Source organism: Herpailurus yagouaroundi, unplaced genomic scaffold, assembly GCF_014898765.1.
Source record: "Herpailurus yagouaroundi ecotype Mexico unplaced genomic scaffold, PumYag 566, whole genome shotgun sequence".
Lineage (NCBI taxonomy): Eukaryota > Metazoa > Chordata > Mammalia > Carnivora > Felidae > Herpailurus > Herpailurus yagouaroundi.
Window position 1 is genome coordinate 755,495 of NW_024412783.1, and position 12,739 is coordinate 768,233.

The 12,739-nt window shown below is 44.2% G+C and overlaps 2 pseudogenes; one reads left to right on the forward strand and one right to left on the reverse strand.

Annotated features, from left to right (window-relative positions):
• Positions 1-1,848: 1,848 nt before the first annotated feature.
• LOC121023579 (protein FAM71C-like) lies at positions 1,849-5,437 on the reverse strand (annotated as a pseudogene).
• Positions 3,589-3,683, forward strand: LOC121023618 (uncharacterized; annotated as a pseudogene).
• Positions 5,438-12,739: the final 7,302 nt, after the last annotated feature.

The window sequence follows — 12,739 nt, forward strand, 5'->3', positions numbered from 1 at the left end:
AGATGAAAGAAGACAAAGAAGGAGAAGAAGGAGGAGGAGGAGAAGAAGACGAAGAAAAAGAAGAAGAAGAAGAAAAGCAGTGGAGGAGGAGGAGGAAGGAGAAGGAAGAAGACGAGGGAAGGAGGAGAGGGAGAGGGAGATGGAGAGGGAAAGGGAGAAAAGAAGAAGAAGAAGAAGAAGAAGAAGAAGAAGAAGAAGAAGAAGAAGGAGGAGGAGGAGGAGGAGGAGGAGGAGGGGAATTTTAGTTTTCTTCCTTAGGAGCTATCTACTCACTGCACAGTGGAGGTGACCTCCATGCATGTCCCCTCACTCTCAGAGCTCACAGTTCAGAGAGGGGCATAGCCAGTCCACACCAAACTCACAATATGTTTTCTGATTGTGGTGCTCATTTCCTGTGCTATCCGTGATTTTAGCATTTGGGATTCTCTGCAGTGAGAAAAGGAGGGTCCAGTTCCTTCTCCTGTACCATGAGCTACTTAGGCTATCCTTTCCCTCACCCTGATTCACCTTGCACACCTGAGTCCTAGGCATCTGAAAATGAGTGAATGAGGTAAAGCCAACGGAAAGCAAGAAGGGAGGGATATGTGGGCACCCACCAGGACCCATTCAGGGTGGAGCTGAGCCTGGAATATTCAGGGAAGGGGGAGCTGTGTCCTTGGCCCTGCAGGGTGCTCTGCTCCTCTGTTTTCTCTCCCCAAGTAGTTCTATGTAACGATAGGGAAGAACTGTCCTCCCCAACCCTACTGAGATGGTCAGGCCTTTGGGTGGGAGCTTGTTCCTTTTCCTTTCTCTGCCCTGAGGCTTCCACCTGGAGCTGGGAGACTCTGCTCACATTGCCTTCCCTCTGAAGGGCTGACATGAAGGCTTCCACTTTCAGGCCTTCAGTGGTCTCTGTAACAGGTCTGCTGATGGTCTGCCCTCCTGAAACCACACTGCTGCCCCTGAGAGTTAGCAGTGCCCTTGGAGCTGCCAAGCAGTCAGGCCCTGTGGGTGCTGGGATCAGAAAAGACTGTGTATTCCTCAGCACACAGCATGTGTGGGAACCATGGTGCTGGACTCCTTCCCCACCAGTGTAAGCAACAGACGTGGCTGCAGACACATCAGCAACCATGGGAAGGCTCTGGATGCTGAGCCGATCTTGGTCCCCTTCTCTGTGGAGCTCCATGGCCTGTGCCGAGTGGAGAAAACAGGGAAGCAGAGAAGAGCGTAAGTGAGACTGGTAGACTGTCACTTGCCTTCCTGAAGCAAACCACTCAAGATTATAATTAGGAGAGACTTTGAGGTCATCAAGTCCAGCGAATGCAGTAATCCCTGCTCTTGCACCCCCACAGCACTCACCCCACTTTTTGCACATAGTTCCACTGCCAGAAAAGAACCACTACCATTCACCAGCGACCATCCTCACACTTTTATCTCATACACGTCTTAGCATTTCTGCAAAACAGATTCCTAAAAGTGAGGCTGCTGGTCAAGAGCTATGCCATTTTACAGTCTTATGCTTAAGAACAAAATGTGTACATATACACAGGGCATGCTGCCAGGCCACAGATGTATACAGAAATCAAGGAAAGACTTTCTACTATTTGAAAGTATCCCACAGCAGATCAGATTGCCTGGGCTGTCATGGTCATCGTTCCAGAATGCACTGGACAGCGGGGACGCTGTTGAGGGCATTACAACACTGGGTATGAGATTAGAGGAGGTGACATCTAAGAGACCACAGATATTCAGAAGCACTTGGAACCTTTCCAAGGTAGGAAGGTCTATACACGGTGCCTTATTTGGCCTGAATCCTTCCAAATGAAATGCCTTCTCCCGCTAAGCCTCAGAGAGAAGCCTGGAGGAGACTTAGCGGCTCTTCCAAATCACCCTGGCCCTTCTCCAAGAGTCTCTGCAGAGACTTATTGCTGGTTTCTTCTTGTTCTCCCCCTCCAGCACAGGAATGGAGATGATGTCACCCGCCGGCTGGGCCAGGGTCCCACTGTAAGCCTCTACTGGTGGTCTCCGCAGGTACACTAAGTCTTCCCAGCATGCAAACAGATCTTCCTTTGCATCTGGGGGATGCAAAATTGTAGGTAAAAAGAGCGTCCAGTGACAAGCTTCAAGTGGAACTTTTTTTTTTAATTGTAGATGGATATCTTCACAAACTTCAAAGGAAGCAGCCTGTTGGGGAGCAAAGTGGGGGATTAGGTTGGGGTAGATGGGAAGGAGGAGTAAGGGGATCTCTAGGGCTAGTCAGAATTTAATCCTCTCTTGAAGCATTCCATGAGTCCTGTCCACTTGATCTCAGCCCTCACATCCACCTCCTTAGCACTGACAGGTGCAGTCCGAATTCAGGGTACATCATTTAACTCATCGCACTCCTGACTAAAGCTTGATGGCTCCTGGGGCGTCAAGGTGGTTCAGTTGGTTAAACATCAGACTTCGGCTCAGGTGATGATCTCATGGTTCATGAGTTAGAGCCCCATGTTGGGCTCTGTGCTGACAGCTCAGAGCCTGGAACCTGCTTCAGATTCTGTGTCTCCCTCTCCCTCTGCCCCTCCCCCATTTGCTCACACACACTCTCTATCTCTCAAAAATATATAAATGTTAAAAAAATTAAAAAAAAAAACCTTGATGTCTCCTGACCACCTCCCAAAACTGTAGGAATTAACCCCTCACTGACTCTGCCATGCAAGGCCTCCTACTATTTGTTCCCAGCTTTTCTTCCAGTCTTATTCCCATAACCCTTCCTACCTAATCAGCAACCACTTTCCCAACAAAGCCTTGTGGATCCTATAGCTGTGTCTGATTTCTCCTCCTCTGAATCCACCCCACTGCTACTGGTCTGGCCACGGAGGGCTCTGTGTTATGGGGAATCATGTGCCTGATGGTCATGTTCCTCCTGGATACATCTTACAGGGAGGCACTAAAATTCCTGGACTCACCTGGTCAGCTCCAAGCTCTTTGTGGACTTGAAGCCCTTTCCCTGGGTATCTTGGTCATTTCTGGCACTGACTGCATAGGTCACAGCTGGCTGTGCCAGCAACATAATATCAGGTATTGTTAGGTTTTGGATAGTGTATGCAATGCCCACTGTCACCATTTGCACGCTGTTGTGCACATCAATCACTTTTCCTCTTTTGTTGATCTGTTGTTGGAAGAAACAGGAAAAGGGCCTTATCTTACATTCTCTTGCATCTGCACTCCTCTGCTCTGCTCCTAAATAAAGTGGCCACCGCAGTTATTGGCCTGTAGCAAGAACTCAAAGGGATGATAGCGTTCCCTCACAGGTAGTTCAAGCCCTGTATCAACAGAACTGATTCACATCTCCCTCTGCAATCTGACCTGTCATAGGAGCCAAACCCCCCTTCCTCAAGGTGCACGTGTTATTTTCCTACGTAGAAGTGCATGTGATCACTAGTAAAATAATAAAAACATGCACAGCCTAAGACCCAGCAATTCAACTTCTGAAAATGTATTCTACATTTACTTGCACACACACAAAGTTGTTCATCACCATAATTTCAACAATAAGACACTGGACATAACTCGAGCACTTCTCAGTAAGTGTCTAAGTAAACAAATTTAGAATTTTCCCCCCAAAATATCGCTTCTCGGCCTTTTGGCTAAGATCAAGTGTAGAGTTTGTGCAAAATGAACGTTTTATTAATTTTTATTTTTAAAAAGCTTTTTCACCTCAAAAATTCTAATGCAAAAGAACAATGAAATGCAAAGGGATCATTCTGGACTAAAGGATTAAAGAGGTGTGACAATCAAGTGTAATCCATGATTCTGGATTAGGAAATACAGCTACTATTCAGACAAATGAGAAAATGTAACACACATTCTATCAATATCAAATTTCAACAAATTGCATCATGGTTGCACAAGCAAAGTCCAAGTTCTGAGAAGATGCAAGAAGAATTTAAGGATAAAGGGGCATAATGCAACCACTTACGCCAAACTGTCAAATAGTTGAGCAAGATTAATCATTTGTGTCTTGTGTCTGCATGTGTTTACTGATCCCTAATCCTGCCTGTACATTTCAATCAACTGGAAGCTCAGAAGCGTCTGCTGCCCAGAGAGCCTGAGTCATTCCACAGGCATCTTGGGAGTGGGTCCTGGGTACAGTGTTTCCTACACTTTGTGGGTAATTCCAAGGACTTGTCGAGGTTGAGAATCAATGATAAATCATGCAGCTCCCTGGCTGGTCCTCATGTGTTTCCTTTCCCCTCCTCTCTCACACTCACAAGGTGTGTAGTTGCTCACACCCAAAATCTGGTTTGTACTGCCATGACCCACACCTTCATCCAGAAACCAGTACAGACTAGAAATTCCTTGAACTGAAATCCAGAAAACCTGGGCCTCAGCCACCTGATGGTCTGAGAAACTCACTTTAGTCTCTGGAACTCAGTTTGCTCCTGAGCAAAATGGGGATGTCTGTTGTGCCTGCATAGGAAGGTTGTTGTAAGGCTCACAGGAAATGGACACCAAATTGTTTTTTGCTTTGGATATTGGAGAGAATCAGAAAAATAAGAAGGACTGTGGAGCCTCAAGTTCCTACGACACACTGAACGAGAAAAAGCAAGCTGCAAATGGCACAGCCCATGTGAAATCATGTCGACCATCCATATGTACAACTTGAGAAGACTGCACTGTGCCTCCCAGAGTCATAAAACATTTAGTAAGCATATAGAAGGGGACAGAGGCATCTGGGCGGCTCAGTCGGTTAAGCTTCCACCTCTTGGTTTCACCTCAGGTCATGATCTTGCGGTTGTGAGTTCGAGCCCCACATCAGGCTCTGCACTAACAGCGTGGAGCCTGCTTGGATTCTCTCTCTCTCTCTCTCTCTCTCTCTCTCTCTCTCTGCCTGTCCCCTGCTCTTTCTCTCTCAAATAAATAAGTAAACTTTAAAAAATAAGTAAATGTATAGGAAAGGACAAAACCTGCATGAGAATAATGACCAAATTTGAGATAGTGGTAACTGGGGAGAAATGGAAATGCAACAAGGGAAGTGTGTCCAGAAGAGTAAACCATATTCATGTTTGGTTTTTGTTTTCCTCTAAACAATAATACCTCTGATGCAAGTATGGGAGGGATCAGCCACCTGTTAAAACTGGGTGTGTACATAAGTAAGTGAAAGAAACAAAACAGAACAACTGTATGTCTCCTCTACCTGCTGGAGATGTCACTGAAGACTCTCTGTGCACTCAGCATGTAGCAGGTCTTCGATAAATTGCTGTGGACAGAAAAGAATGAAAGGGAGGGAGGAGGAGGGGGTGGGGCACCTCACCTGTATAAAGTCACTCTCAAATATGAGCAAGTGCTTCAGCAGGGAGTACTCCCCCTTGCACAGCAGCCCCTGCAGCTTCCCCACAGACATGTTGAACATGTGCAACATCTGGAAGCTTCGGGAGCCATCACACAGCAACTTCAGGTCGCTGTCCATGGCTTCCTGTCACTAACACACCAAGAAAGGGGAGGCAGGTTACTTCTTGCCCTTAAACTTAGACAATTTCCTGCAGCCAGCCTCCCCACACAAGGAGCTCATGAGCACACACATCCTGTAGCGTTGTGATTCAGACAGAGGAGTCCTTTGGGCAGATTCGGCCCCCAGCCCTATACAGTCTGTCAGCATGTGGTGCCTGTGTAAGAGCCAGAGGAAGGCATCCCCAGCACCAGGATGTCCACACAGCCCAGAGCACAGGCCAGACTGCAGACCCCTCCCCTCACCCCTCAGCCAGCTGCCTTTGTGCAGTGAATGACTTGCACGAACTTGTGCAGTGAATGACACACAACTGTGCACACAGTCCCTGCTGGCTCCTGACTCTCTCACAGACCTCAGGCCTAAAACAGCTCACTACTTTCACTGTGGACTCACTATGCCCAAGAAAAGTGTCCATCACTTCTATCTGAGCAAAGACAAACCACTTTATCTGAGTTTTTCACTTACTCCACCCTTCGGAAGGCTTTTCCATGTAGACCTATGTCCCCTTCCTCCTTGCTCTGGATCAGGATCAACCCAACCCTGACCACAGTCTGGATCCTCCCCTGTCCTGCTCAGGGTTCCCCTGTGTCAGGTTCTCCCCCACACTCCTCTGCCCTCACCTCCTCAGGGATTCCCGCCCCATCCAGGGCAAACTCCTCCATCCAATTATGATGAGGCTGTCCCCGCACTTCCTAAGGTCCAGGTCAGGTTCCTCCTCAGGGCTCTAACCCTGGTCTAGGTCATGGTCCCACTCTGTTGTACCAATCTCACTATGCTGCACAGGATGCCCCCTCTCCGGAGACCCCACAGCCCCTTTCCTCGGAACCCCCCATGTAGAGAGATGTGGACTGACCTCAGGTCCTTCGCGTGGGCACCGCCAGTCCAGGACCACACCGACGTCTGAGAGCTGAGGTGGAGCGGCCACCGGGAGCCGTGTCCTCTGCGTCCCCACCCTCCTCCTGAACAAAAGCCCACCTGCATGCCCCCTGGAACTTCCGCCTCCCCACCCCCTAGGCTGCCTTTACAATTTTCCTGTCCATGTGACCTGTAGCTATCATGCAACACTGTGTCCTCATCCCAGTGGCCACCTCCTCAGAAAGGGACATCAATCTGCCGCAAACCCAGCCAAGCTATGAGGGAGAGGACAGAGCCATGCTGAAGGGGATGGAGAGGACGCATGCGCAGACACCACCTACGCAAGGCCTGCACGCTTACTTCTGTGGGCACTAGACTGCTGCGCATGCACAAATATGGCCCACACTGCTCCTCTGAGGTCCGGCCAGCAGGTGCGCAGGCGCGTCACTGTCTACCCACAGCCTGGGAGCCTCTGAGAGCCATGGTCAGGAACGGATGTGCACACAGACCCCACAGCTCTGGGTTCTGTGGGGTGAGACTGAGCGCAAACAAGCAAGCGACCCTCTGGGCTTTACCAAAACGGAGGGAACAAATATGGTGCCCGAAAGGTGCTCCTGTCTCTGTTTCCTGCTACTTTCTGTCTCATCTCATTGTGCACCAAAACTGCAGTAGGTGACTGATGTCAGCCTTCTCGGACCATCTCAGGTAAGGTAAGGAGACACCAAAACCTGGGAGAACCAGAAAACCAGTTAGGTGAAGGCGTCCAAGCAATGTTTTCCGACAATAAGGTGTGATAGGAACATAGTGTGTTACGATGACCTAAGGGTCTTTCTAGTGTCTATATGAAAATTAAAAAAGAAAAAAAAAAAAGGAAACCTTAGTTTTTACAAGCTAAACAAATTATTCCTTGTGAAGAGCAATTTTTTGGAGAACTGTTTGAGGGCACCCATCTGGGATTTGCGATGCCCGGTAGCTAACAAGTCTTAGCGGTTCTTCCCAGCATTCTGTAAGTGTGCTCTGTGACTCTGGTCCTCAGGAAAACAAGGAAAACAGAATTTACTAACCTGCTTTAAGGACGGCTTTGTTTATTCACGCATACAGTCTGGTGTAGAGGACAGCAGCCTCCCGGTGGAGCCCTACTGCAAACACTCTATGCAGAAAAGTAGTGACTCCCCACGGTATTGTGCACAGTGAATCCCAGAAGCGTGGCTCTCCCTGTCACCCAGCAATGACAAATATAAAGATGGAACCTAACAGAGGCTCTGGCTACATCTGTCAAACTGCCCAAGCCACGTAACCACTCTTCAGACTCTGTGGGGCTCTTTGGGGTTGGTGAGGAGAGTTGTCCCGACTGTGCTGTCCCCTAGCCCCCACTGGATCATCCTCACAGACGCACCTAGCGGAAGTGCATGATAGGGCAGGATGAGATCTTAAGATCTGGGCCCCAGTGTCCCCATTTCACTTTTGGCTCCCTTGATCTTCTCTATTCTTCATTCTCCTTTTTATTCATCTTGGTTTCAATACTTCATTTTTACCTTTTTGCTGCTTGTGCATTAGTTTTCCAAAACTTACTACTCGTTACAAGTTTGTATCCTTTAGCATGTCCCTACCCTACTGCTGCCCTGCCCCTGTTAACCACTATTCCACTCTCAGTTTTTACAAGTGCGGCTTTTTTAGATTTCATATATAAGTGATGCCATGCATTGTTTGTCTTACTCTATCTGACTTATCTCACTTAGCAAAATGCCCTAGAGTTACATCAGTGATGCCCCAAATGCCTTCCTTTTCATGCCCAAATAATATCCCATTGTACATAAACATCACATATTCTTTATCCATTCATTCATTGACAAAACATTAACATCTTAACTCCTGTGAATAATGCCTCACTGAATGTAAGAGTGCAGAATTTTCTATGAGATACTGACTCTATCTTCTTTGGTTATATTCCCAGAAGTAGGATTATTAGATCATATGGTAGTTCCTTTCCTTTTTCTTTTTCTTTTTTCTTTTTAAAATTTTTTTAGGAACTTCCAAACTGATTTCCATACTAAGTGAACCAATTTACATTTTACCAATAGCACACAAGGGTTCCATTTTCTCCACATTCTCCTCACCACTGACCACGTCTTGTCTACTTCATGGTAGTCATTCCAACAGGTATGAGGTGATGTCTCATTGTGGTTTTGACTTGCATTTCCCTGATAATTAGTGATGTTGAGTATCTTTTCAAGTACCTGTTGACTATCTGTATATCTCCTTTGGAAAAAGTTCTGTTCAGTTCCTGTATCAGTTCCTGTTCAGTTTTTGATCAGATTGTTTGTTGTTGTCCAGTTGGATGATTATTTATATGTCTCAACTCCTTATCTGACATATGGATTGCAAACATTTTCTCCCATTCCATAGGTTATGTGTTTATTTTGTTGTTTCTTTTGCTGTGCAAATGCTTTTTAGTTTGTTGTAGCCTCACTTGTTGATTTTTACATTTGTTGCTTGTATTTTTGTGTGTCATATCCAAAAAAAATCATTGTCAAGATCAGTGTCAAGAAGCTTCTTTCATGTTTTTTTAGGTTTTTTTTTTTTTTTGTAGAAGTTTTTCAACGTTTTTTTTTAATTTATTTTAGGGACAGAGAGAGACAGAGCATGAACGGGCGAGGGGCAGAGAGAGAGGGAGACACAGAATCGGAAACAGGCTCCAGGCTCTGAGCCATCAGCCCAGAGCCCGACGCGGGGCTCGAACTCACGGACCGCGAGATCGTGACCTGGCTGAAGTCGGACGCCCAACCGACTGCGCCACCCAGGCGCCCCTTTTTTTGTAGAAGTTTTAAGGTTTCAGGTCTTATGTTAATCTTTAATCCATGTCACATGAATTTTTGTGAGTGATATAAGGTAGAAATACAAATTCATTTTTCTTTATATATGGCTATCTAGTTTTCCCAACAGCATTTGTTGAAGACAACATTTTTCCATTTAGTTTTCTTGGTTCTTGGCATGTCCTCTTGGTGAGGATGTGTGGCTATAAATTCTTTCTTGTCCATGGGTATCTGTACAAGTCAGCAGACTCTAGTTTTTTCCCAACTTCACCTGAGAGGGTGTGGGGCAGGTTTGCTGAATCCAGCTCTTTACAATGCCCATACTTACATCTGTCTGCCTACATCTGTAAGCAGATGTTCATGCGGGTGACTCCCTTGGAGTTTGGTGTTGGGTCCAGCCACTTCCACAGAGTCACTTTTGATCATGTATGAATGTCTTATTTATTGTAAATAAAGAGGAAGTTGCAAAGGAGGGACACCTCATGCCACCATGATGCTGACTTCCATTTAAAATAGATTTAACATTGTTTTAATGTGCTTAAACTTTAAGTCAGAATAAATAAGAAATAGAGTTAAAAACCAAAATATAATACTGTGTTCTATGTTCTATGTTATTGGAGATCTTTATAGCTTCATATGACCTACAGTTACTGTCTATCATCTTTTCATTTCAACCAGAATACTCCCTTTAGCATTAATTGTTGGGCACATCTATGGTAATGAAAGTCCTGGGCTCTGCATATTGAGATAAAAAGAGTATTTATACACATATGAGAGACTTCAAAAAATGATATCAAATACAATTGGATACTTGTATCTGGAGCTTAAAGTTGTGGCTTGATCTACAGTTAAATTTTTAGAAGATTGTGGGTGCCTGGGTGTCTCAGTCTGGGTGGCTGACTCTTGATTTCAGTTCAGATAATGATCTCATGGTTCATGGGATCAAACCCCACGTTGGGCTCTGCCCTGACAGTGCAGAGCCTGCTTGGGATTCTCTCTAGAGAATCTCTCTAGAGAATTCTCTCTAGATAATTCTCTCTCTCTCTCTCTCTCTCTCGATCTCTCTCTCCCTCCCTTTCTTCCTCCCTCCCTCCACTAATCATGACCTCTCTCTTTCTCTCTCTCTTCCCCAAAATAAATTAAAAATGTGGAAGATTTTAGCATATAGATGGTATTTGAAAATATGGGGATAAAGAAAATTTCTCAGCAAAATAGTATAACACAAATAAATGAGCAAGAACAGAGGAAATTCAAAATATGAATTTTAAGTTATGGGAGAGGAACAAAAAAAAAGATGGGGGGAATAAGAAAGAACAGTCACAGAAGTAGGACATTTATAAGGTGGTTAAGCATACTCTTCTAAGGGATGAGAGAGGTCTCAAAAGGAAGAGGCATTATGTATGGAAAGTGAGGACTGAGAATTTTTCGTAAAAGTTCTCAACACAGAGTTAGTGTTTTCCTGGAAAGGGTGGGGTTTTTGGCCTGAGGAGGGTGCACACCATACAACGACGGTGGAAGAAATGGTTTTATAAAGAAAGAGAAGCATTTGTGGATGAAAGCAAAATTACCCTGAAAAAAGCATTTGTGAAGAGGTGAGAAAAGGTGGGATGTTAATGGGGTATGTGTATTTTTGTTAGATGGTAAAATTTATTGTCTGAGTAACTTTGAACACTTGTGGGAAGTGTCCATCCACTAGTGGACAAAAATCTGTATCATTGATAGTCTGAGACTAAAATGGAAGGGAACTAGGGAAACTGGACATATCAAGATTCAATAAGAAAAGCATTTACTGTAGGAGGGAAAGAGACAGGATCATTGCAATCTGATAAGCATTTAAAAAATAGAGGCCAGACAATGTGCAAGATCTCGCATGGGAACTTATCTTGATTACATTTCAGTTTTTAAGTCCAGGATAATGACATCAGATTTTTTTACTATAAAAAGTGAGGATAGGTTTTGAAGAATATGTCAAAGGCATTTCATAGTCCTTTTGCAAATTGGAATTGACAACTGACTAAAGTCATAGGTGGATTTGGCATCAGATTTAGTATCTAGGGAGTAGGATATGATCAACTTATTATGACCTTATCCTACCTGTTTGTCTTTGGTTTAAGATCACTAAGCCTGTAGTTTGGAATCTGACACATATGTTGAAAGGCAGGTTAGATCTGTCCAGGTAGTTGGAGATAAGGGCAAAGGAGTGACAGATATTAGAGTCTCAGATGGCAAAGAGCAAACAATGAGATACAAGTTAAAATTTAAAAATTTCTGTTGTCATAGCTTTTTGAGCTATAGGGACTGATACAATGTCATACTTAATAGTATGGCTAACCAAATTTGTAATTTCATATGGTTCCATTATAGATGACAACAAAGTGCAAAATATGGTTAGGGACAAGTGAGATTAAAAAAAAAATTACAGGAAAGAGTCAAAGACCTGATGTGTTGTCAAATTGGTGAGAACAAATGGCAGACTTAGATATGAAACAAACAAACAAACAAAAACACAGGTGTCATCTATAAGGGAGACTAGGTAGTTAAGTGAATAGTCTCAGTGAGGGATGATTTAGTTTGTACTTCCCTAATATAAAACTTAAAAGATGTTTCCAAAATGGAGTGGGAGAAAAATATTCTCAGCAGCATTAAGAACAAGGAGTGGGACACCTGGGTGGCTCAGTCAGTTAAGCGTCTGACTCTTGATTTCAGTTCAGGTCATGATCTTACGATTTTGTGGGTTCTAACCCTGTGTCAGACTCTGCTGGCAGTGCGTGGCCTGCTTGGGATTGTCTCTCTGTCTCCCTCTCTCTGCCCTTACCCACTCATGTTGTCTCTTTCACTCTCAAAATAAATAAATAAACTTAAAAAAAAAAAGAACAAGAAGTATAGCATGTCCACACAATGGCCTTGAAATACAATGGGAGAGAGATACTAAGCAATTCGACCTAAATTAGTCCCAGGTTGATTTTTTTTTAATTTTTTATCTTTTATTATTATTTTATTTAATCTAAATGAAGTATAATTAACATACAATGTTGTATGAATTTCAAGAATACAACACGTTGATGCAACGATTCCCACATCACACAATGCTCACCACAATACGTGTAATCATAGTCTGTCACCATACAGTGTTCATACAGTATCATTGACTACTTTTCATCCCCCTGACCTACTTGTGTTAAGTACAGTACTTCTGGATTGGAAGTTTGCACATCTTAATCCTTTTTATCTATTTTATCCATTCCTCACCCCCACCTTCCCAGTGGCAACCACCAGTTCTCTATTTTTAGCAGTCTGGCTTTTGTTTCTTGGTTTCTTTGTTCATTTATTTTGTTTGTTAGATTTCACATATAAATGAAATCATATGATATTTGCTCTCTCTCTTCTGAGTTAAGTCACTTAGTAGGATACATACTAGATCCATCCGTGTTTTTCAAATGGGAAGCTCTCATTCTTTTTTATGGCTAATATTCTACTGTATGTACACACATCTGCTTTATCATTTATCTATCAGTCGACACTTGGGTTGCTTCTATATCTTGACTATTTTTTTATTTTATAGAGAGAGTGTGTATTAGTGAGAGGAAAAGGTGGGGGAGAG